Consider the following 24342-nt stretch of genomic DNA (forward strand, 5'->3'; position numbering starts at 1 on the left):
CCCCCCCCCTGCCATCCCCCCCCTCCCCCCCCCCTGCCATCCCCCCCTGCCACCCCCCCCCCGGCCGTCACCTCCTCCCCCCCCTGCCACCCCCCCCCGCCCCCTCCTCTCCTGACCACCCCCTAACCCCCCCCCCCCTCCCCCGTCCCCATCTACCTCATCCCCCCCCTGTCACCCCGTCCCCCCCCCCCGCCACCCCCTTGCCACCCCCCCCCCCCATACCCCCTCCCCAACGTGATAACAAGGCAGCATATACCGGGCACCTTAGAGAAAATGTCAAATGTCTCAAACCGTTGTCTGCACTGAAACCCAATAATGTGACACATGTCTGTTAACTTAAAAGGTGATGAACAGGCTTTGAACTGTTAGATGGCTCCCCCCCCCTGCCATTCCCCCCCCTGCCATCTCCCCCCCCCTGCCATCTCCCCCCCCCCTGCCATCTCCCCCCCCTGCCATCTCCCCCCTCCTGCCATCTCCCCCCCCCCCTGCCATCTCCCCCCCCTGCCATCTCCCCCTCTGCCATCTCCTCCTCCCTCCCCCCCCTGCCATCTCCCCCCCCTGCCATCTCCCCCTCCCTCCCCCCCCTGCCATCTCCTCCTCCCTCCCCCCCCTGCCATCCCCCACCCCGTCCCCCCCCACACCCCCTCCCCAACGGGATATCAGGGCAGTATATACTGGGCACCTGAGAGAAAATGTCAAATGTTTCAAACCACTGTCTGCACTGAAAACCCAATAATGTGAAATAATAATATACATGTCTGATTGCAAACTTAAAATGTGATGAACAGGCTTTGAATTGTTAGATGGCTCCCCTCCCCTTCCCCCCTCCCCTTCCCCCCTTCCCTTCCCCCCTCCCCTTCCCCCCCCCTCCTCCTTCCCCCCCCCCTCCTCCTTCTTCCCCCCCCTCCTCCTTCTTCCCCCCCCCTCCTCCTTCTTCCCCCCCCCTCCTCCTTCTTCCCCCCCTCCCCTTCCCCCCCTCCCCTTCCCCCCCTCCCCTTCCCCCCCCCTCCTCCTTCCCCCCCCTCCTCCTTCCCCCCCTCCTCCTTCCCCCCCCTCCTCCTTCCCCCCCCTCCTCCTTCCCCCCCCCTCCTCCTTCCACCCCCCCTCCTCCTTCCCCCCCCCCTCCTCCTTCCCCCCCCCTCCTCCTTCCCCTCCTCCTCCCTTTCCCCCCTCCCTCTACCCCCCCCCTCCCTCTACCCCCCCTCCCTCTCCCCCCCCTCCCTCTCCCCCCCCCCTCCCTCTACCCCCCCCTCCCTCTACCCCCCTCTCCCTCTACCCCCCTCTCCCTCTCCCTCTCCCCCTCCCCCCCCTCTCCCCCTCCCCAACGGGATATCAAGGCAGTATACACCGGGGACCTGAGAGAAAATGTTAAATGTTTCAAACCGCTGTCTGCACTGAAACCCAATAATGTGAAATAATAATATACATGTCTGATTGCTAACTTAAAATGTGATGAACAGGCCTTGAATTGTTAGATGGCTCCTTCCCCCCCCCCTCTCTCCCCCCGCCTTCCCCCCCCCTCTCTCCCCCCGCCTTCCCCCCCCCTCTCTCCCCCCGCCTTCCCCCCCCTCTCTCCCCCCGCCTTCCCCCCCCTCTCTCCCCCCGCCTTTCCCCCCCCTCTCTCCCCCCGCCTTTCCCCCCCCTCTCTCCCCCCGCCTTCCCCCCCGCCTTCCCCTCCCCCTCTCTCCCCCCGCCTTCCCCCTCCCCTCCCCCCCCTCTCCCCCCCTCCACCCCCCCTCTCCCCCCCCCCTCTCCCCCCCCCTCTCCCCCCCCCCCTCCCCCCCCCCTCTCCCCCCCCCCTCTCCCCCCCCCTCTCCCCCCCCCCCTCTCCCCCCCCTCTCCCCCCCCCCCTCTCCCCTCTCCCCTCTCCCCTCCCCCCCCCCCTCTCCCCCCCCCTCTCCCCTCTCCCCTCCCCCCCCCCCCCCCTCTCCCCTCTCCGTCCCCTTTCCCCCCCCCCCTTCTCCCCCCCCTTCTCCCCCCCCCTCCCCCTCCCCCCCCCTCTAAACCTCGCATATACAATAAAGATCTAGATCTCATGTCCTTGTATAGATGGCTATTACAGCCCGGTGCCTCCATGAGGTTTCTAGAATGGGAATCGAGGAATCCTACCGCAATACTTAAATGTTTTATTACCAACCGACCTGTTGTGTCATGAACACGAAAAACCGCCTCAGCGCCAGATTAAGGCGCCAAACTGCCATTTATTTTTCTGTGTAAAAGTGTGAAGAGCTATAAGGCCGGGGAAAAGTACAATCGCACCATAGTCTGATGACCCATTAGAATGGTTAATGGTAACCAGAGAAAACATACATAAAGATGGAGATAATGTATTGTCCTAGCTAGCCACTCTACCCCACCTTCCCCCCCCCCTTTTTTTTTTTTTTTTTTTTTTTTTTTTTTTTTCCTCCCTTCTCTCTCCCTCCCCCCTTTCCTCCACCCCCTGCCCAAAGCCCTTAGTTCACATAGCCAACCTACCGACAAGGGACACACCCTCTATCGGATAGAAGGCGGGTGAATACAAGACTGCCGAACCTAGAATGTACACTGTATGTGCACTACTCAGGAGCATGTTTGCTAACCGAGGGACAAGATACACACCCTGGAACATACTCCACCCCCTTCCTCCCCCCCCCCTATATATGAGAGATGCACGACGCAAACATAAAGGAAAGCTCCCTACACCCCCCTTCTGCTTCACTCCCTACCCCTCCCTCCTCCCAATACCTAACCGTCCCCTCCCCACATCTTCCCTCCCTCCCTCTCCACGCTTACCCTTCCCACCCAATTAGTCTCTTCCCCTCTCATACTCCTCCACCATCCCACACCCTTCTACAAACCCTACCTAACCACCCACGACAAAAGCGACCACGCCTCCCCTCCTAGGGTACCTCTGGAAGGGTACAAACCATAAAATCTTCTAGAGTCTGCGCCCCCCCCCCTCTTGCATCCCAGTTCGGGAGTCAACGGATCCCTCCCATTGGGCCCTAAGCCCAAACACCGGTTATATCACCGGTATTACTGCTAGAGGGCTACCACTGGCCCTCTTTTCACACTATCTCCTCCTGCCGACCCTGTCCCGGCAGACTTCTACCCTATTCTTCCCTCCCCCCCCCCCAACCCCCTGGAGCGCCACTCAGGTCCCCCCAAATATAAACCCCTCATTACGCGAAGGGAATATGGTCCGACAAAGGATCCGAAAAATTCTCCCTAGTGGGAAGGGAGTTGCTCTAGAAGGAATCAAATCTCAAACTAATGGCTAGCCAAATTCCAATAAATTTAATCTCACTAAACGTAAAAGGCCTAAACAACAATAAAAAAAGGAGGCTAGCTCTACAAGAGATGAAAAGATTAAAAGGCGACATTGTATTTCTACAGGAGACCCACTTCGCATCGCACGAGCTGCCTAAACTGTTCAGCAAGGCTTTCCCTACGGGCTACTTCTCATCGTTTGGTAGCAAAAAGAGAGGAGTGGCAATTTTATTCCGTCAGGGAACGCCATTCAATCACACTAAAACAATCACAGATCCAGAGGGTAGATTTCTTATAGTTTATGGGTCACTGGCAGGTTCACCTATCGTGCTGGTCAATGTATACACACCCAATGAGAACCAGATAGAATTTCTGAGGGCTCTTCTGGACAAGATTGACCCGACCTACCTGTCCTCAATGGTAGTAGGAGGGGACTTTAACATGGCCCTGAATCCACTAGAGGACAAGTCAAGCCTATTAAATAGATCGCATGCAAAGGCCTCCCAAAGAATAGGGAAAAAATTCAAAGAAATCATAGGAGAGTACTCTTTGTTGGATATTTGGAGAACACAACATCGGGGCCAGAGAGATTACACTTTTTTCTCTCCTCCACACCAGACCTACTCTCGAATAGACTATCTCTTCGCCACTAAAACCATTTTTGAAGCGTCAACAAGCTCAGATATAGGCCCCATCACATGGTCAGACCATGCCCCAATCATAGTTACCCTTGACACCCCATTCATAAAGACAAACTCGTTCAATTGGAAACTTAACGACTCACTATTAAACTACCCTGAAATTGAGAGAGAAATAAAAACAGCACTCAAAGAATACTTTGCCCATAATACAGAGTCGGCCTCATCACCAGCAATCCTGTGGGAAGCCCATAAGGCAACGATTAGAGGAGCCATTATTTCCATCGCGTCCCACAGGAAGAAAAACAAAACAAAGGCTATTAGAGTCCTGACGGATAAAATCCTAGAACTAGAGCGCCAACATAAAATTAACCCCTCCAGAAAAATATATAAAACACTAACATCCGTCAGAGAGGAGCTCAACCAAATACAGATAGAAGATGTAGAAAAGTCACTGCGATGGACCAGTCAAAAATATTATGATAAGGGGAACAAAGCAGATAGACTATTAGCTAACAAATTAAGAGGTGTACAAAAGAGATCTCAAATTACAGCTATCAAGAGTAGGTCTGGTGAAATTTTATATAGCGATAAGAAAATCGCAGAGGAGTTTACAGCATTTTACACAGAGCTCTATAACCTAAAAACCCAGGGCAACAAAGCTCCGGAAACAAATTCCAGAATTATCAATGACTACCTTTCTAAGTGTCACCTCCCCAGTCTCACGGATGAAGAACAACAAAAACTGAACGCAAGAATAACGAAAATAGAGCTCACGGAAGCGGTAAAAGCGTCAAAGATCTCTAAAACTCCTGGTCCCGATGGCTTCTCCAATACCTATTACAAACGGTTCCTCCCGCTCCTGTCAACACACCTTCTCAACCTATTCAATTCCTTCATGGAGGGCTCACCAATCCCGCCCTCCATGACCAATGCTAGTTTAGCTATAATCCATAAGGACGGTAGAGACCCACAACATTGTGGAAGCTACCGACCTATATCGCTACTAAACAATGATCTAAAACTGTATAGTAAGATCCTCGCCAATCGGTTGAACCCAATATTACCCAGACTGATCAACATTGACCAGGTTGGATTTGTTAAGAACCGTCAGGCCTCTGACAACACACGAAAAATTATAAACATAATAGAACATGTCCGAATCTCAGGTTCCAAAGCAGTGTTGTTAAGTCTTGATGCAGAGAAGGCGTTCGACAGAATTGACTGGCTCTTTCTAGATAACACAATGAAAAAATTCGGCTTCAATGACACATACCTGGAGGGTGTCAGGGCACTCTACCGCAGCCCCACGGCGACGGTCAAACTCCCGGGCGCTCCGGCAGAGGCCTTCGAGATAAGGAATGGCACGAGACAGGGTTGCCCCCTTTCCCCTCTTCTCTTCGCCTTGACAATAGAGCCTTTGGCGGCGAGAATAAGGGACAACGCAAGCATTCAAGGCATAGCTATAGGAGACACCAGTTACAAAATCTCGTTGTTTGCGGACGATGTCATTCTCACGCTGTCCCACCCTCATACCTCCCTACCCAACCTGCAAAAAGAGTTATCCAACTTCGGAGAGATATCGGGCTATAAAATTAATAGCGACAAGTCTGAAGCCCTGAATCTAAATCTCGAAGACTCAGAGGTCCAATTATTGAAATCAAATTTCAATTACAGATGGTGCCCTTCATACATTAAATATTTGGGAGTTAATGTATCAAAGGACTACCGCTCCCTATATCAATGCAATTACCCCCCCTTATTTGACAAAATCAGAAAAGATTTGGATAAATGGGAGGAATACCAAATTTCCTGGATCGGAAGGATGATCTCAGTTAAGATGAATGTACTCCCAAGGTTATTATACTATTTTCAGACACTTCCGATCAGGGTCCCTGGATCAGAATTGAAAGATCTCCAGAGCAGAATATTCAAATTTATTTGGCACAGTAAAAAACCCAGAGTCGCAAAATCAATACTAACAGCACCAAAGAGTGGGGGGGGCATGGGGGTGCCGGATATCGCTCGATACTACCAGGCAGCCCAATTAAAAGCAGTGGTCGAGTGGAACTCGGACCCAGACCAGCTATGCTGGCTAAAGATTGAGTCCCAGTATGCCAGGGCGCCTTCTCTGCAAGCAAGTCTATGGGCCACGGGCAGACCTGAAAAGGGGCTAAGCAAATTTGAACTAAGGACAATGGGCCACACAATGGAGATTTGGCAAAAAGCTAAGAACAAATTTAAACTCTCGAACACAGCCTCACAACTCACCCCACTATATAATAACCCAGAATTCCTCCCAGGGTGTGAGACCAAGCAGTTTGAACAGTATGCGAGGGTAGGAATTGAGAAAGTCTATGATCTGGTATGTGACAAGAAACCTTTGACTTTCCAAGAACTGCGGAATAAATTTAAAGCCCCAACCCTAGATACATTTAAATTCCTTCAGATCAGACATTTCCTACAAAAGCTGTCCCCCACACTAGAATTCCCTCCCTTAACACAATTTGAAAGATTGTGTCAGGAAAACGAGCACCAAAAAGGCCTAATCTCTCAAATCTACGGGATACTAGATAGACACGCAAGCCCTGACACACACGATTATATGCACAAGTGGGCAGCGGAGTTAAATGTAGACATTGATAGCGAAGACTGGGAGGAGATATGGGAAGCGGCATCAGGAACCTCAGTGTGCACCAGCATTAAAGAAAACATCTACAAGATAATGTTTCACTGGTACTTAACACCAGTGAGACTGCGGCAAATCTACCCTCTGGTATCCGATCTATGCTGGAGAGGCTGTGGACATAGGGGGGACATGGCTCACATATGGTGGCACTGCCCAAAAATTCAGATATATTGGCTCTCAATTCAAAACCTAATTAAAATGGTCACTGACCTCACAATCCCTATGGACCCACTGACCTTCATACTGGGCAGGCCAATGGAGGAAATTGACCACCCAGTATGGAAATTAATCTCCTTTATTCTGACTGCAGCGCGGTGCTCGGTGGCACTCTCCTGGAAGAAAAATTCCCCACCCAATATACAAATGGTAAAAAAAAGATTAAATGAGGTAATGTTAATGGAAAAACTGACAGCATTCCTTAACCACTCAACAGAGCGGTTCAACCGCATATGGGAGCCCTGGCTGACCCACTAGACCGTAAGAGACAACAGCCCCCTCCTTTGCCCAGTAACCGGACGAAACGCAGGGACCAAGTAACAGGAGGCGACTCCAGGGGAAGGGAAACCTAGAAATCCCCTCCCTCCTCCCCCCCCCCCCTTCCCTCCACTCTCTCCCACTCTTTTCTCTCTTTCGGGAGTCTAATCACAGGGTCCACTGAAGGACCGGACGGTCGGCCACCCCTATGGGTGGGTAATCAGGGACCCCTCCCACCCCCTCTCCCCCCCCCCACCTCTCGTCTTTCTACCCCCACTCTTATAAGGAAAAAGGGAAAAACAACAGTTATGGTATTATGCTATGCACATATGACAATGCGTGTAAAGTGATGTTTCAATACCTAATAAAAATGTTTGGAAAAAAAAAAAAAAAAAAAAAAAAAAAAGTCATATATGAAGAATGAGAACACCATAGCTTAGTGACTATGATTTCTGCAGCCTTTTCACCTGTTCCTGGAAATGCTAGAGTTTTTTTGCAGCAAGATTATGCTGAACAGGATTACATATTTACTTTTTGTAAAAGAGTGATCCCATATCATAAATGGAGTCAAAATGTCTAGCTTTCTTCTACTTAGTCAGGGGAAGTCCAGCTGCAGTGAAGTTTTTAATAACACTTTACCACTGAAAAAGGACAATGAAGTTAGCAGGATTGGAACTTGCACAGGGAAACCCTAATGAATTTCAAATCTATCACCTTAACCACTCGGCCATGACTACATAGCTGATAACACCAAATTCTGTCAAACAGATGGCTCTTGAGCGGATATGGGTAGCACTCACTTTTGAATGATGACAAATATGAACTATCAATATGTGGACTATGGATAAAGTATCAACAAAATAAACATATCAAGGAAAGAGGTATTCAATATTGTTAATTGACAAAACAAATCAATACCAGGAGTGGGGTTTGAACCCACGCAGACATATGTCCATTGGATCTTAAGTCCAACGCCTTAACCACTCGGCCATCCTGGTGGTGACATAGATATGTTGTCAGCTGGATAAAATGGACTTCAGCAATGTACTGTATGTCCTTAAAAGTCATATATGAAGAATGAGAACAACATAGCTAAGTGACTGTGCTTTCTGCAGCCTTTTCACCTGTTCCTGGAAATGCTAGAGTTTTTTTGCAGCAAGATTATGCTGAACAGGCTTACATATTTACTTTTTGTAAAAGAGTGATCCCATATCATAAATGGAGTCAAAATGTCTAGCTTTCTTCTACTCAGTCAGGGGAAGTGCATTATACATTTATTACAATTTGCGCCTCCTAACCCATTTTTTAATCTTCTTGATTATTATAGATAGTTTTCCTTCATGGAGCATTTCACGGTGAGTTATCTTATAAAGTAGGGATATTTTTTAAGGCCATGGTTGACTTCCAATGAATAATGTATGACATTGAATGTGAAAGTCTAGGCAATAATATACATATTGTTAGTCTTTTTAGATAGATTGAATGTTATAACACTGCACTAGAATTATGATTTCCCTAAGCACTAATAAGTTCCAATTTCCAAGCCTACTCTTCCTTTACATATATATATATATATATCAAACATACAGGATGTATTTTCCTGTATGAGAAGGGCGGGTATAGCTACATACAGTGTTTTGTCCACAACCACTAAGAGAGCCACCAAAGGTCAGTACATAGCAGTAACTGAAGAAGTAGTTACGTATAGATAGAAAGATGATATTTTCCTTTGACATAATATTGCTGCCTGTATAAATCTAAGTTATGCAAATATACAATGTATTCCAGTACTAATATCTTATTGTCTAGCCAAATGTCACGGGAGACCAGCACTTTTAACACCTTTTATACCTTTCAGGGATCATTCAATAGGCAAAACAAGATAGTGGAATAAAATGGGGTTTATTTGAGTGAAAATTGCTGACAACAATGAATATAAAATATACAGAAGAAATACACACTTACTTGGGGTCTGGGGTCGAAAAGTAGCCTCAAATAAGTGCAGGGAGCCTTCTTTGAAAGGCTTACCCTGACTGGGAAATCCTCCCTGGATTCTTGGTACTCTTTTCAGGTAGAATACCCAACCGTGACTGCCACCTTCTATTTTCATAACTTTGTCCCAGCTTCTGACTTAGGGGCCTATGCAGAGAGCTCCGATAAATCAGTTCTTGCCAGATTTCCGCCAAAAGTGCCTCTAGATATTCAGTAAGCTGCGGTAACCTGGCGAAAATAATCAAATTCGCCTTTTTTTTGGCGTACAAAAAAATCCGCCAAACGTTTGGCGAGAAGCCTTTTTTCGCAGCGCATCGCCAGTTTCTCAAGCTCGTGCAATTCTAGGAGCCCCGATCAGCTTCTTGCTGCTGTTCGGGGCTCTAGAATGGCAAATTTACCTCCAAATTGCCCCATCGCAAAAAGTTGGAAATAAACTGGGGATGAGCGGATCCGCCAATACTGCACTTAGTAAAAATGTGGCATTCATTACCCATGGAGACTGTGATGGCAGATACAATAGATTTGTTCAAAAACAGGTTGACATCTTTTTAGATAGGAAAGGTATATATACAAAATAAGTATAATTGGGAAGGATGTTGATCAAAGGATTCATCCGATTGCCAATTCTTGAAGTCAGGAAGGAATTTATTTTTTCCCTTATGAGATATCATTGGATTATATGACTCTGGGTTTTCTTTGTTGCCTTCCTCTGGATCAATAAGTAAGTATAGATATAGGATAAAGTATCTGTTGTCTAATTTAGCATAGGTTAAACTTGATGGAAGTACGTCTTTTTTCAACCTCATCTACTATGTAAGTATGTAACTATGTAAAAGGAGTAAAGGGAAAATGATCTAACTTGGATGTCAGAGATTAGAAGAGCAGAGTCGGAGGGCAATCGGGCAAGAAGAACAAGGACAAAGTAGTTTCCACCAAAAAGTCATTGTTTTTATTATTTTGTTTTGTCAAAATCATTTATTAAAATATTGAAGAAAGAGAAGGAGCAGAAGAAAAGTTCCACTGGTAACATGCATTTCATGGTGTTAATTCTATTTACATGGAAAACAAATAGAAAGCTTTTCCTGATTTTTTCAAAATCTCCTAAACCAATAGGAAATGACACTATCTTTAGTATAAAGAATTAACAAGTGTCTGGTCTTTTACACAAACCCCTCTTAATTATAGTGTAGGGACAAAGGAACATGTAGTTTTTGTACTTCTTGCTAAACTGTGATTAAAAGCAATGAAGTGATTGTTTTCATAATCATTTCATTCATTCAGGTGAAGATTTGAATGATTACCAATAATAATTTATATGGCAGATATACACTGGCGACACGTTTTATTGCACTGCGGCCAGTTCCGCAAGCCGGGAGATTTCCCGGCTTGCTAGTGGCATCCCCTCGGCGTACCGCGCGTCACCGATGCGCGGTCACGCGACATCGGGTGCCTGCGCCCCCTGCACGTGCGTCCAGGGCTCCCCGAGGGAGCCCTGGTGTCCCGCGATGTGGGGGACCGGGGGACCCGGCGGACCCGGCAGCGGGAGGAAGAAAGCCCCGATCGGAGGGCGCTCCTCCGCTGCTTCGGCGCGTGCCCGGCACCCTCCGGCGCGCGCCAGGTTACTGCTGCGGCCGAGAACGGGCAAATGCTCGAATAAACTCGGCCGCAGCAGTACTAGCAGAAAGTACATTTGTTCTTAATGAGAATCATTCAGTTTCACAAAAGATTCCATAAAGTTTACATTTAATTAATTTGTTAATTTTCTGTAAACTTCAGGGAGTTACAAATATTACAGTATATTAATGACCATTTTCAGTAAAATTCAAGCTAAGTTGTTTTTTTCTTCAACAGGTTTAGAAAGCCCTGCTTAGCTTTTGTGAATGATAACAATAAAACATTAAAAATGCTTTTTCATAACAAAAAGCTATTTGTGATGAAGTGTGATAAGCAGTTGAACTATAACATTGATTATTCCCATTATATTTAAACAATATAGTTTTGGCAGACTGTAAAGAATGTACACATCCCAATACATGCAGTACTTAGCACAGTCATTAAGAAGAAGTCAAATATTATCTGTAAATATAAAGTGGAAGTATTCCCTCACTCTCACACTAAAGTGCTCATTATCCTCTGTCACCGTACGTTTTTCTGTAGGGGTAAATCGTTTCTCCTCTCTTTTATGTTGTGCAAAGTATTGCACACAAATGACTGCTTAGCACTATGTTGCAGCATAGAGATACTTATCAATAGAAAACAATGCATTTATTGAAATGGAGTCCTTTATTAAATGTTTTACAGCCAGCAGCACCCTAAAATGTATAACTTGGAAAATGTTTGATTAATTCAGAGTGTTTTCTTCTTTAGTGTGCCACATATTCCAGTAAGTAAAGATTGCATTGCCAAGCAGATACAAACAAAATGAAAAGTGCAGTGAATTTTTTAATAACATTTAACCACTGAAAAAGTCAACGTAGTCAGCAGGATTTGAACCTGCACAGGGAAACCCAATGGATTTCTATTCCACCAATGGATTTCTAGTCCAACACCTTAACCACTCAGCCATGACTACATAGCTGGTAGCACTGAATTCAGTCACACAGATGGCTCTTGAGCGGATATGGGTAACACACACTAATGATTGATGACCAATATGAACCAAATAACCTTGAGAACATTTTCATAAAGAGAAATACATGACTTGTTTGTACACATTGTTTAAACAACATTATCTTTGTAAAATGTTGCTGCTATTGGGTTTTTGAACAATGACGAGAAATACTTTTTGTTAACCACATTCAATGTACAGTATGAAACAGATCTGAGGCAGAAAAAAAGAAAAGGGTTTAAAGGGAGTAAAGGGAAAATGATCTAACTTGGATGTCAGAGATTAAAAGAGCAGATTTGGAGGACAATTGGGGCAAGAAGAACATAGATCATTACAGGCATGTGCTCCGGTCAGTCGGTCATCTGTCTCAAATAGTGTCCCAGCGATTCTATTGCTAGGTTAAATAACAGCAGGGACAGCGGGCATCCTTGTCTCATCCCTCTATGGAGCGAGAAGGATTCTGATATACAGCGGGCCAATATAATCTTGGGTTTTGGTTTGTTATATAGGGTTTTCAAGACCGAGGTGATGTTCCCACTAAAACCAAACTTATCTAACACAAAGTGGACATCGTCCAGAGTATGTTATCGAACGCCTTCTCGGCGTCTATAGCGACCACGGCAGCATTTTTTATCTTGAGCTTTTGTGCCCAAAGGATAGTCGAAATGACATTTCTAATATTTTTAACTCCTGATCTTCCCTTTATAAATAACGATTGGTCTGGGTGTATGATAGATGGTAGTATTTTTGACAATCTATCTGCTATTATTTTTGTAAATATCTTATTATCAAGGTTTATCAGGGATTTTGACCTACAGTGGCGGCCAGTTTTATTCTAAAGCGGCTTCCACCACGGGAATTTTTAACCCGCGGACGGCACGTGGCTCTTTTCGGCCAGTTTCCAATGCCTCGGGCGCTTTCAATGATAAGCGCCATTAGCGCTTATCTTTTGAAGCGGCCGCCGTGCAAAAAACTGTGGAAAACTCTGTTCAAATCGGAGAAAAGCACCGCATTTATCCCGGCAAGCTTTAGAATAAAGCTGGCCGGGACAGTATATGACTGTGGCAAAAGGGGGTCTTTCCCGGGTTTATGAATAATTTTTATATGGGCCATTTCACTTGAAGGTAGGGCGCCTTTCCCTTCTAGGATTAACTGGAATGTTGTTTTCAGTGGATTATTTATTTCTTCCTTGTGTATTTTATAGTACTCTTATGACAGACCGTCCGGTCCTGGGGCCTTAAAAGTCTTCAAATTACATATTGTGTCTTCAAGTTCTTTGGGTGTAATGGGGGCATTGATGCTCGCTAGTTGGTCTGCATTGATTTTTGGGATTGTAAGTTTCTCGAAGAACCTTTTTCTATTAGCTATATTGATAGATCCCTTCTCGTATAGTTTTTCATAATATTTTTTAAAAATGAAGCTTATTTTTTCTGCGTCTTAGTTATTGCTCCCTTTAAATATTTTATTTGCACAATAGGTTTTATGTTATTATACCCTCTCATGAGGTTCCCCAAGAGACTACCAGATTTGTTCCCGTGATTAAAGAATGTGGTCTCTCTGATTGTGTTTTTCCTGATTTCTTGTTTTTCTATCCACATTTCACATGCCGCTTTCTTCTGCCAGTAGCTTTCTCTATTAATTTGGGAGTCCTTTGTCTTAAGCATTTTATAAGCTTGCCCTATCTCCTTACTTTCCAGATTGAAGCCATTGTTGGCCTCCCTCTTGAACCTGCTGACGTATGAGATAACTTGGCCCCTCATGACTGCTTTAGAGGCTTCCCAAAACAATATTGGATCGGTTTGTGGGCTTCATTATCAATTTCAAAATCGCTCAACTTATTTTGTAGGAATTCCCCGAATTTATCACTTTTTGCTAAATAGTTTGGTAATCTCCAAATGTTTGGGCTTCTCATGTCTATTATCATTATCCTTGTCACCTTAAGTTATTTCTGTAGGGGTAAACCGTTTCACCACTATTTTATGTTGTGCAAAGTATTGCACACAAATGACCTCTTAGCACTATGTTGCAGCATAGAGATACTTATCAATAGAAGACAATGCATTTATTGAAATGGAGTCCTTTATTAAATGTTTTACAGCCAGCAGCACCCTAAAATGTATAACTTGGGAAATGTTTGAATAATTCAGAGTGTTTTCTTCTTTAGTGTGCCACATATTCCAGTAAGTAAAGATTGCTTTGCCAAGCAGATACAAACAAATTGAAAAGTGCAGTGAATTTTTTTTTGTTTCAATCTTTTTTATTGTTTTCACAATACAGTAACATCTCTTTAAACATTGACTTACGTATCACAAGACTGTTGTTCAACTAAGCATTTGTGGATTTTTAATATAAAATAAAATACAGCATTTCTAGAACAAAGCGAGTACCATATCGATTTTGTAATTCAATCATGTGAGTCGTGCTTATGTACCTATGAAATAGGTAGATCTTGAGAAAAGGTAGCGAGAGAAGGAAGAGGGGAAGACAAAGAGGGGGGGATGGATGGGGGGGAGAGGGGGAGGGGGTTTAGGTCTGTCTACATGGGGTTCCTAAGTTTATGGAAGGAGTGTTTCCTTTCAGTATTGTGGTTGTTTTAGTCTAGGGACCAGGGTTCCCATATCTTATCAAATTTGTCAAGGGTGTGGTTTAATTGGGCTGATAGTTTTTCCATTAGTTTAACGTAGTTAACCCTTAATATGACTGTACGTCTAGATGGGCGGTGTATGTTTTTCCATGCAGCTGCTATGGATCATCGAGCCGCCGTTAATATAAATGATATAAGTTTGCTTACTGGGGATTGAAGTTCCTCTATTGGTTTTGCTAACAGGAATGTCAGCGGGTCTATAGGCACTCTCAGTTCCGTGTTCCGCGAACCGTCTTTTTAATATCGATAGAGCCTCTTTAATTTGTAAAAAGGTTTCAAAAAAAGCCACTACATCTAAAATACAGGATCAGTTCCCTTGTTTTATCACTCAATATAGTGGTCTGGCCCCGGTTATATCTAAGACCCTCAACAAACATTGGGGCATTCTTCAAAGAGACCCGGCACTCAAAATGATTCTTCCCAACAAACCCAAAATTGTTTACAGAAGGGCCAGAAATTTTAAGTCCTCCCTAGCTCCAAGCTGTCCCATTGATGGTCTCAGAGACTGCCATGTAACATGGCTAAACAATCTAAAAGGCTACTATACTTGTTCCAATTGCATTGGATGTAAACATAGCGTTAAGACCAAAACTTTTTAATCCAATGTAACAGGAGTAAATTTTGACATTAGAACTTTTATTAACTTTTATTAATTGTAGGACCAATTTGTGTGTGTATTTATTAGAATGTCCATGCGGCCTGCAATATGTAGGCCGGACAGGGAGACCCCTCAAAAGACAGTTCGCGGAACACGTCTATAATATCAAGAGGGGCCTCGAGACTCACAGTGTCTCCAATCATTTCAAATTACACCATGGCCAGAACCCGGAGGGCTTGTTATGTATAGGAATAGATAATCCTAAAGGTAGTTGGCGTGGGGGAGACAGGCTTAACTTGGTATCCAAACGAGAGAGTTACTGGATTTATGTGCTCAAACTCTGTCCCCCCATGGCCTTAATATCGATTTCGACTTAGCAGCCTTTCTGCGAGATTCCTAACTATATGTCATTGTTTTGGCCAGCTGGCATCTATATTCGGGTCATGCCAGATACATTCTTAGTGTTCAGTTCCTTTTAGTTATATATGTATTCTGCATCGTCATTTTTTAGATCTCTTTTTTTAGAGCATTCTCTGTATTATCCAATGTATATTATTTATTTTTTGAAGTCATGTACACTGATGGTTATTATGTGAATGTACATATTAATTGGCTATGTTCTAACTTAGAGATTTTATACTTATTGTTTTTATTATTTATATGCAATCCATGGCATCTAGGTGATTGTGGATGTTATACCAAGACATTGACCCCATTTGCTTATTAATCATTTTAATTGCGGATGCATGTATGGTCCAGTCCCAATACTTAGCCCCTCCCCTTGTAGGAAGGTCTTTCCACTTTGGGTCTGCTTTTAAGTATCCTGACCACTAAGCTCCATTATCCCCTGAGGAAGTGACCACGAGTCATGAAACGCATAGGGAGGAGGAGCATAGTGATTTGGACTGTCCAGGCATCCTTAGTTCCTGATGCAAGGAGAGTTCTTTTTGCTGTACCGCTGACGTCACCCGAAGTTCTGGTATCGAGTGTAGCACGCGGCGATCCTCCCCTCCATCGATCTAGGAGCTGCTCAGGTTGCGGACGGCATCCATGTGCGGTAATTGTCATCCCCCATTTATGTAAGTGTGATTTTATCCCCCTTTTTTAACTGTCATTAAATTTTCCAAACGGTATCACACTAGTTTTGGTTAATTTCCCCCCCCCCCTCTTTCTGTGGGAGCGTTGGAGTACAACTTGTGTATGAACATCGGTATCCACGCCATTGCCGATTGAGGGGGACTCCACAGACCAGACCACAAGGGGTCCGTGAGAAGTTCTGAGGAGACGGGAAACGGGTTACAGATTCTCTCCACTGAATTCCAAAGCCTTTATCCTGTAAGTAGGATTCTGTGGCTCTAGATAGGGAGATTGGTAAAACACACTACGCAATCGGCGTGCCCTGTTTTCTTGTGATTTCAGAAGCAGTGGATCATCACCTATAGGACACCCTCTCCGTCTGGAACCCAATTGTCAAGACCATCAATCCACTCAAGGAAGCCTGCACTAGAGACTGCCTTATTGGTTCACGGTATCTTGGACTTAGTCACAGCGCCAGGGACATTTAATTTGTATTTTTATTGCCCTTATCGTAGAACCGTTGGTTTGTCCACCTTAGTGCTCTCTCTACCTCTTCTAGTTGTATTTTTTTGAGCTCCATTCGAGCTCTTTCTAATAATTTATATAGTTTTTTTGAGGGGTTCTGTTTGTGCTTTGTTCGATATTGGCCAAATTGTCCTCTGCCACTTTATATTGTTTTATTTTTTATTTATTTTTATATGCTGCGATAGAAATAAGGTCCCCTCTAATTGAGGCCTTGTGTGCCTCCCAGAGCATTGTCGGGGAGGACACTGAGCCTTTGTTTAGTCGAAAATATTCTTTGAGTTTTTGATTAATTACGCTCTCTGTTTCTTGCGAATTTAACAGAGTCGTTTAATTTCCAGGGATATTTACTGTTTTTGCTAAAGGGCAGGGAGAGCGCTAATTCGAAAGGGGCATGGTCCGACCAGAATATAGATCCTATGTTAGACTGGGCGGATGCCTGGAGAATATTTTTGGTACCCAAGAAATAGTCAATCCTTGAATAGGACTGATGAGGGGCCGAGAAAAACGTATAGTCCCGCTGACCTGGGTGCTTGGCTCTCCATATGTCTAACAGGGAGAAGCTTTGCATTATTTCTTTAAACTCCTTCGCTTTTTTGAGAGTAGTTCTGGAGTGTCCAGACTCCGAGGGGTCTGATTTATCCACTTCCGGGATACTTGACATATTAAAATCTCCTGCTACAATCAGTGAGGAGAGGGATAGCAGGTCCAAAGACTCCAGGACCTCTGTCAAAAATTCAGTTTGTTGGTCATTCGGAGCATACATGTTACATAGGGTTACAGGAGATCCTGAGAGGGAACCCTGAATCACAAGGAACCTGCCTCCCGGGTCTTTGACTATTTTTTCCATTATAAAGGGAGTATTATGTTTGAATAGGATAGCTACTCCTCTTTTTTTCACGGAGTAGGAAGCATAATATGCTTGGGGATATAGATGTTTGAATGAGTTTGGGGTGGTATTTGAATTAAAGTGTGTTTCTTGGAGGAAAAGTATATCCCCCTTGGTTTTTTTCAGCTCCTGAGGGGCTAGTTTCCTTTTCCTGTGTGAGTTGAGCCCCTTGACATTCATAGATATTAATTTTATTGAATCTAGGGAAGCCATGTATGTCTATGTTTGTGAGTACGTATGGGCTTATCCACTTTCCCAGGGTGGAGGCTCGATTGTCGTAGTTCTCTTTGTATGCCGGGGTTTCCATTCCTTGTTTTTAGAGTCCCGCTAGTGGTAGATATGGATACCTGGGGGGGAGGGGAGAGGGAGGGAGGAGGCTGGGTGCAAGTGGGGGGAGGGGAAAGATGTGGAGCAGAATGAAAATGGGTTCCTTACAAACCCAGTGTTGGTATCCTCCGTCACTCTAGTGAGGAGGTGTTTGGCCTATTGCCCATGTGAGAGATTCCTAGGTGGTCCGCACAGGTGTGGGTCAAGAGAGACGTCCCTGACCCCCTGCAGATTTATAAAGTGAATAAAACCATTTAAGCTTTCTTGGAGAGAGTATTTTTAATTCTTGAATCCTAAACCTTATAGGGATTTGGCAGGACATTGGGGCATAGGGGGAGGGGGGAGGCAGGCCAAAGCCGCGGGGGGGAAAGGGGTCGGATGGGGGGGCGTAGGAAAGCCAGGGGGTGGGGAAGTTTGGGCAGGGAAGTGTGAGGGGGGGTGGAGACATCGGGGAGGGGGTTTCAGGGGGTTATTATGAAATTCCTAGGGCATTCACAGTATACCTTGCAAATAGTAATATCATACATTTTGTTTTTATTAATACTTTTATGTACGTTAGTATTCTGTGGACACGTGGGGGAGTAGGGAGGGGGTGAGTGGGGAGGAGGGAAGGGGGAAGAGAAACCCGTTTTCATTTATATCAGCCTTCAACAGATTCACTTAATACTTTTGCTATATCAGCAGAGAAGGTTATTTACAAGTAAGCAGTTTACTTCCATTTTATATTCATTCCCGCAGCTTCTGTGTACATCATCCCCTCCCCTCAACTATGCCCTCCGGGGGGGATCTTAATAAAACCTACTATCCTCGTCGTTTAGGGAGGAGGAGAGAGGAGGTAGGGGGGGGGGGGAAAGGGATGGAGGGAGGGGTGGGAAAGGGAAGGAGGGGGGGTGGGAAAGGGATGGAGGGGGGTGGTGGGAAAGGGATGGAGGGGGGGTGGGAAAGTGATTGGGGGGAGGGGGGAGGAGAAACCCATTGTCCTTTATCTCAGTCTGCAGCAGATACATTTATTACTTTCGCTATGTCAGCAGAGGAGGTTATATACAAGTAAACAGTTTACATCCATTTTATACACATTCCCGCAGTTTCTGTGTACATCATCTCCTCCCCTCAACTATCCCCTCCGGGGGGGATCTTAATAAAATCTACTGTCCTCGTTGGGAGGGAGGAAGGGGGGGAAGGAAGTGAGATAGGGGGGGGAGGAAGGGGGAGAGGGGGGGATGGAAGTGGGAGAGGGTGGAAGGAAGGGGGAGAGGGGGGGAAGGAAGGGGGGGAAGGAATGGGGGAAGGAAGGGGGAAGGGGGGGAAGGAAGGGGGGAAGGGGGGAAGGAATGTGGGAGGGGGAAGGAAGGGGGAGGGGGAAGGAAGGGGTGGCAGGGGGGGAAGGAAGGGGGAGGGGGGAAAGAAGGGGGGAAGGGGAAAGGAAAGGAGGAGGGGAGAAAGGAAGGGGGAGGGGGGAAGGAAGGGGGGAGGAGGGGAAGGAAGGGGGAGGAGGGGCAGAAGGAAAGGTGGGGGAAGGAAGGGGGGAAGGAAGGGGGGATGGGGGAAGGAAAGGGGGGGAAAGAAGGGGGGGAGGGGGGGAAGGTAAGGGGGGAAGGAAGGGGGGAGGGGGGAGGGGGGAAGGAAGGGGGAAAGAAGGGGTGAGGGGGGAAGGAGGTGGGGGAAGGGGAAAGAATGGGGGGAAGGAAGGGGGGGAAGAAAGGGGGGAGGGGGAAAGGAAGGGGGGAAAGGAATGGGAATGAAAGGGGGGAGGGGGGAAAGGAAGCCATTTGTAGGTCTTCTTGAAAGTTGTGCCTCATTTTTGTTATTTCAAGTATTGTTATCATTTATATTATTTTTTAGCGCTGTTTTGCACCGTCTTTTTTTCGTTAGTTTGTGTTTTGTACAATTTGGGTTTGCTGCTTCACATATTATTGTTTTTTATTTGTATGCCAAGATACTAATTTGCTATGAGTTCTTTATTTCATCTGAGATCTCGTAGAAGTGTCAATGTTGACCACATTTTTAGTGATCCCAATTCTGTTCAATTTGTTGAAAATGCGGCAGAGTATTTTCATCCAATACTTGCTCGGTTGGAGAAAACCCTTATGCTAGAAAGCAAACAATGGTGGGAAGCTACCACACTGAGCAAGTATTTGGAGAACCACCGCATTCCAAGGGGCCTTAGAGTTCGCAAAAAACCCACTGCAGATGCACATAATGATACTTTCATGAAAGAGTGGAATGAGATACTTGATCAGTGCTCATTTGCTTTCATGAAACTATTGGTACATCAGCGAAGAAAGACCCTGACCGAATTGGATGATCAGATTTTAGAGATGAAAATCCAGCTAGATCCGTATAAGGATAACAACGATCTACTTTTATTAGAACCAACTATTAAAAAAAGGTTGGATCAGGCAGAACTTGAAATAGTTCAAACTAAACAACAAAAGTTTTTTAGAGATAAACAGGACTATGATACGGGCTGTTTAAGAGATTGGGCTAAAAAATCTAAAGAAAGTAATACAAAAACAGTAGAACAAAATAATTCCACTCCACCAGCAGGAATGAAGGACTCTAGAGCTGTTAGGAGCAAATTTATACATAAAGAAATGAGGACTGGCCCAAAAAAAACCAATAGCAATATATTTGCTCCTACACCATTAGCACCTGCTTAATTACATTTGCATGACAAGAATCTCTATTTGCAACAAAAGAGAGCAAAGGAACACTATGATGCATTGGTATTACCTCAGTCGGTGCCCATTGCGGTCAGCAACAGATACACGTTGCTGTGCGACATAGGGTCCGAGAGCGATGCAGAGAGCATTTCCTACACTCCACTCCCCACACCGGCTATTAAACCCAATTTTTCTTTTTTAGAATGGAGGAATGAGAGAGAACACATATTCCCAGAAGTAGAAATAGTAAAACTACCATTAGAACCCCGACCTCCTCCCAACTACAAGAAAAGAAAGACAGGGTCAGAGGGAGAAGAGGAGGTGTTAGTAGAAATCGAATAAAGAAAAAGAAAGAATTTCCGAATATATTCACTGACAAATATTGAAAAAAAGGTATTGAGTAAGGGTCTAACATTTGCTCCGGTCTGCGGGCCTAACAGTTTTAATCTATTCATAGATGTCCTTAAATTTGCCCGCAAATTAGCCCTAAAGAAATATTTTGCAAGGGATGCCATATCAAACCAAAGAGATCCACCTAGAGAGGTTCGTAGAATAGAAAATCCTCCACATAGGAACTTCAGGAAACCATCAACCTTTTACCCTAAATTTTCACAGTTCCTTTGTGGAGATGGTTAATATGGATCTGGAGCATTCGTGTCGAACATATAAAATTAGGCATGATAATTTTAATGTTCAAGAGAAAGAGGCTGTTCAGAGTTTGGAAAGTAATGCTTCTATTGTCATCAAGTCTGCAGATAAGGGTGGAGGCATTGTGGTCATGGACAAGGACTATTATATACAAGAGTCTATTGGGAGACAGGACCACATACCTCCCCCTTGCAGGTGACCCTTTGGTGCATTTTCAGACAGAATTAGGGGATCTGCTGACTACTGGCTTGAATAGTGGGGCTATATGTCAGGATGAGTTTGACTTTTTGTCTATTCAGTTTCCTCACACTCCTTTGTTTTATTTTATACCCAAAATTCATAAACGTCTTACTTCACCCCCTGGTAGACCTATTATTTCTGGTGTTTCTTCACTCACTTCTAATCTTTCCCAATTTATTCATCATCACTTACAACCTATAGTCACTGGTGTTAAATCCTATTTGCGAGACAAGACACATATATTACAAATTTTGAAAGATCTGGAATGGCAGCCTTGTTATATATTGGCTACGGCTGACGTTACATCTTTATATACTGTGATTGATCACAAACTAGGCTGCCAAGCCGTGTCTCGTATATTGGAAAATAGAAATAATTATTCTTCGATTAAAAGGAGTTTTTTGGTGGATAGTATTTGGTTTATTTTGACTCACAATTATTTCACCTTTAATTCACGTTATTACATTCAGAAATGTGGCACCGCTATGGGCATGAGGTTTGCTTCTAGTTATGCCAATCTGTTTATGGACAGCTGGGAGGAGGAATTTATTTGGAACAACTGTCCTCTAGGGGCGGGCCTGGTGCTCTGGCGGCGCTACATTGGTGATGTGTTTTTTGTTTGGTCAGGCAGTCAAGCCTCACTGGATGCCTTTTGCACTTATTTAAATTGTAATCATCACAACCTTAAATTTACTTGCAATCACAGCACTGAGCACATTGATTTTTTAGATTTACACATTTATATTAATCAGAATACACTTCAAACCAGTACTTTTTTCAAGCCAGTACAAGCTAATAATTATGTACGTGCAGATAGTCAGCACAACCCACAATGGCTGCATAATATCCTTAAGGGCCAGTTAGTGCACCTTAAGCGCAACTGCTCTGAGGATGAGACTTTTAAAAAGACCTAAAAAGTAAATTCCTTGAGAGAAAGTGTCCAGAGAGTCTCTTAGATGAGGCATTTGAACAAGTTACTAAAATAGAAAGAGATACTTTACTCAAATATAATAATAAGAAAAAAGACACAACAGAAAAAAGTAATAATAAAGTTGCTTTAATTACCCAGTATAACGAGATGGCCCCTAAAATAAAACAGATTATAAACAAATATTGGCCCATCTTGTTAAAAGATGATATATTGGTGGACATTCTCCCAGAAAAACCCCGAATTAAAATCTCTAAGGCTAATAATTTAAAATCTAAATTAGCCCCAAGTTGTCCAGTTAAGCAACAGAAACAGATAGGGGGTCCAAAAGGATTTTTCACTTGTGCGAAATGTGTGGCTTGCTCCTACAGTATGAATGCTAAACATTTTACATCTAATGTAACCTCTGGAAGCTATCCCATTAAGACATTTATTAATTGCCATTCCACCTTTGTAATATACTTGCTTCAATGCCCTTGTGGCTTGCAGTATATTGGCAGAACTGGGAGAACCTTCCAGAGACGCATCTATGAGCATGTTTATAACATCAAGAAAGGATTGGTTACACATAGTGTCTCCCATCATTTTCTTTTGTGCCATAATAAAAATCCTAAAGGTTTGCGCTGCCAGGCCATTGAAGTGGTTCAGCCCAGTCTAAGATGTGGGAGTAGATTAAGACAAGCAAGTATGCGTGAAGCATACTGGATTTACGAACTAAAAACATCATCCCCTAGAGGGCTGAACATAGACTTCGAATTAAAAGCCTTTTTATAATATGATATATTATGTTCATTTTCTGTCAGCCCCACTATTTATTATTTTAAGATTCAATTTTAAATGTTTTAATGTTTTTATGTTTTTATGTGCTGTTTAATGTTGTGTAATGTATGTTTAGCAAGCTTTGATGTTGTCTAGCTCTGACCATGGCAATTGATGGGTTAAACTAACACTGTGTCATCTAATTAGCCAATTAGAACCACCCATGCCGTGCATATAAACTGCTGGTTGTCAGGGCAAGTCACACCCCCTGAGGAAGTGCACGCATGTGCATGAAACGTCGTTGGGAGATTATTCTGTTTTTAGAGCTGTCTGTTTGGTTGTGGAGGAAATTGGCAGCAGTTGTGCAGGCTGTGGGGGGCAAGGAGAGGAAGAGGAGCAGTGATTTCGGTAACACCGCGGCGTGTGACGTCACATCCATCCGGAAGTTCCGGTTTTCGTGCGACCAAACATCCATCCCCCACACGAGGCAATCCCTAAAGGAGCTCCAGTTATCATCAGAGAGGAGCACCTGAGCGATCTTCAGCTTCACTGCTTTTACCATCTACTGTCCTAGCTGTCTGTTTGGTTGTGGAGGATATTGGCAGCAGTTGTGCAGGCTGTGGGGGGAAAGGAGAGGAAGAGGTGCAGTGATTTCGGTAACACCACGGCGTGTGACGTCACATCCACCCGGAAGTTCCGGTTTTCGTGCGACCCAACATCCATCCCCCACACGAGGCAATCCCTAAAGGAGCTCCAGTTATCATCAGAGAGGAGCAACTGAGCGATCTTCAGCTTCACTGCTTTTACCATCTACTGTCCTGTAAGTAGGGTTTCAATTTTACCCCTCTGGACATAAGTGCTGTATTCTCCGGACCCAGTATTTCAATGTTAATAAATAGTTTTTTGTTAGGATTATAGCCTTGCTAGTATCTGTCTGTCATTGTGTGTTATGTTTGTCATGTGTGAGTTTTTAATGTTTTAATGTCAACTTTTTTGGCGTACTGCTCCATTATCTGTTTGTTTTCTTTTCTTTCTTACATATTGAACTATCATTTGGTGTGAGCCGTTCGTTGACCCCTTCACTGCCTGTTTGTTCAAGGACACTTTTGGGACTTTTCAAGAGACGGTTTGGTTATTATTATTTAAAGGACTGATTTGGCACCGGAAATTCTTTCTTTTCTCTGTGGTTCATTTTCTGACTATACAGTCAGTATTTGCCAGGCTGCCTGCAATATTTATTTCAAGTATTGTTATCATTTATATTATTTTTTAGCGCTGTTTTGCACCGTCTTTTTTTCGTTAGTTTGTGTTTTGTACAATTTGGGTTTGCTGCTTCACATATTATTGTTTTTTATTTGTATGCCAAGATACTAATTTGCTATGAGTTCTTTATTTCA

The 24342-nt window shown here is 44.4% G+C and overlaps 1 non-coding gene across 1 annotated transcript; it reads right to left on the reverse strand.

Moving 5' to 3' along the window:
- Window positions 1–7965: 7965 nt before the first annotated feature.
- Window positions 7966–8048, reverse strand: TRNAL-UAA (transfer RNA leucine (anticodon UAA)). Its single transcript has one exon. It is a non-coding gene; the product is annotated as a tRNA-Leu (tRNA).
- Window positions 8049–24342: the final 16294 nt, after the last annotated feature.

This window comes from Ascaphus truei, chromosome 15, assembly GCF_040206685.1.
Source record: "Ascaphus truei isolate aAscTru1 chromosome 15, aAscTru1.hap1, whole genome shotgun sequence".
In the NCBI taxonomy this organism is placed as follows: Eukaryota; Metazoa; Chordata; class Amphibia; order Anura; family Ascaphidae; genus Ascaphus; species Ascaphus truei.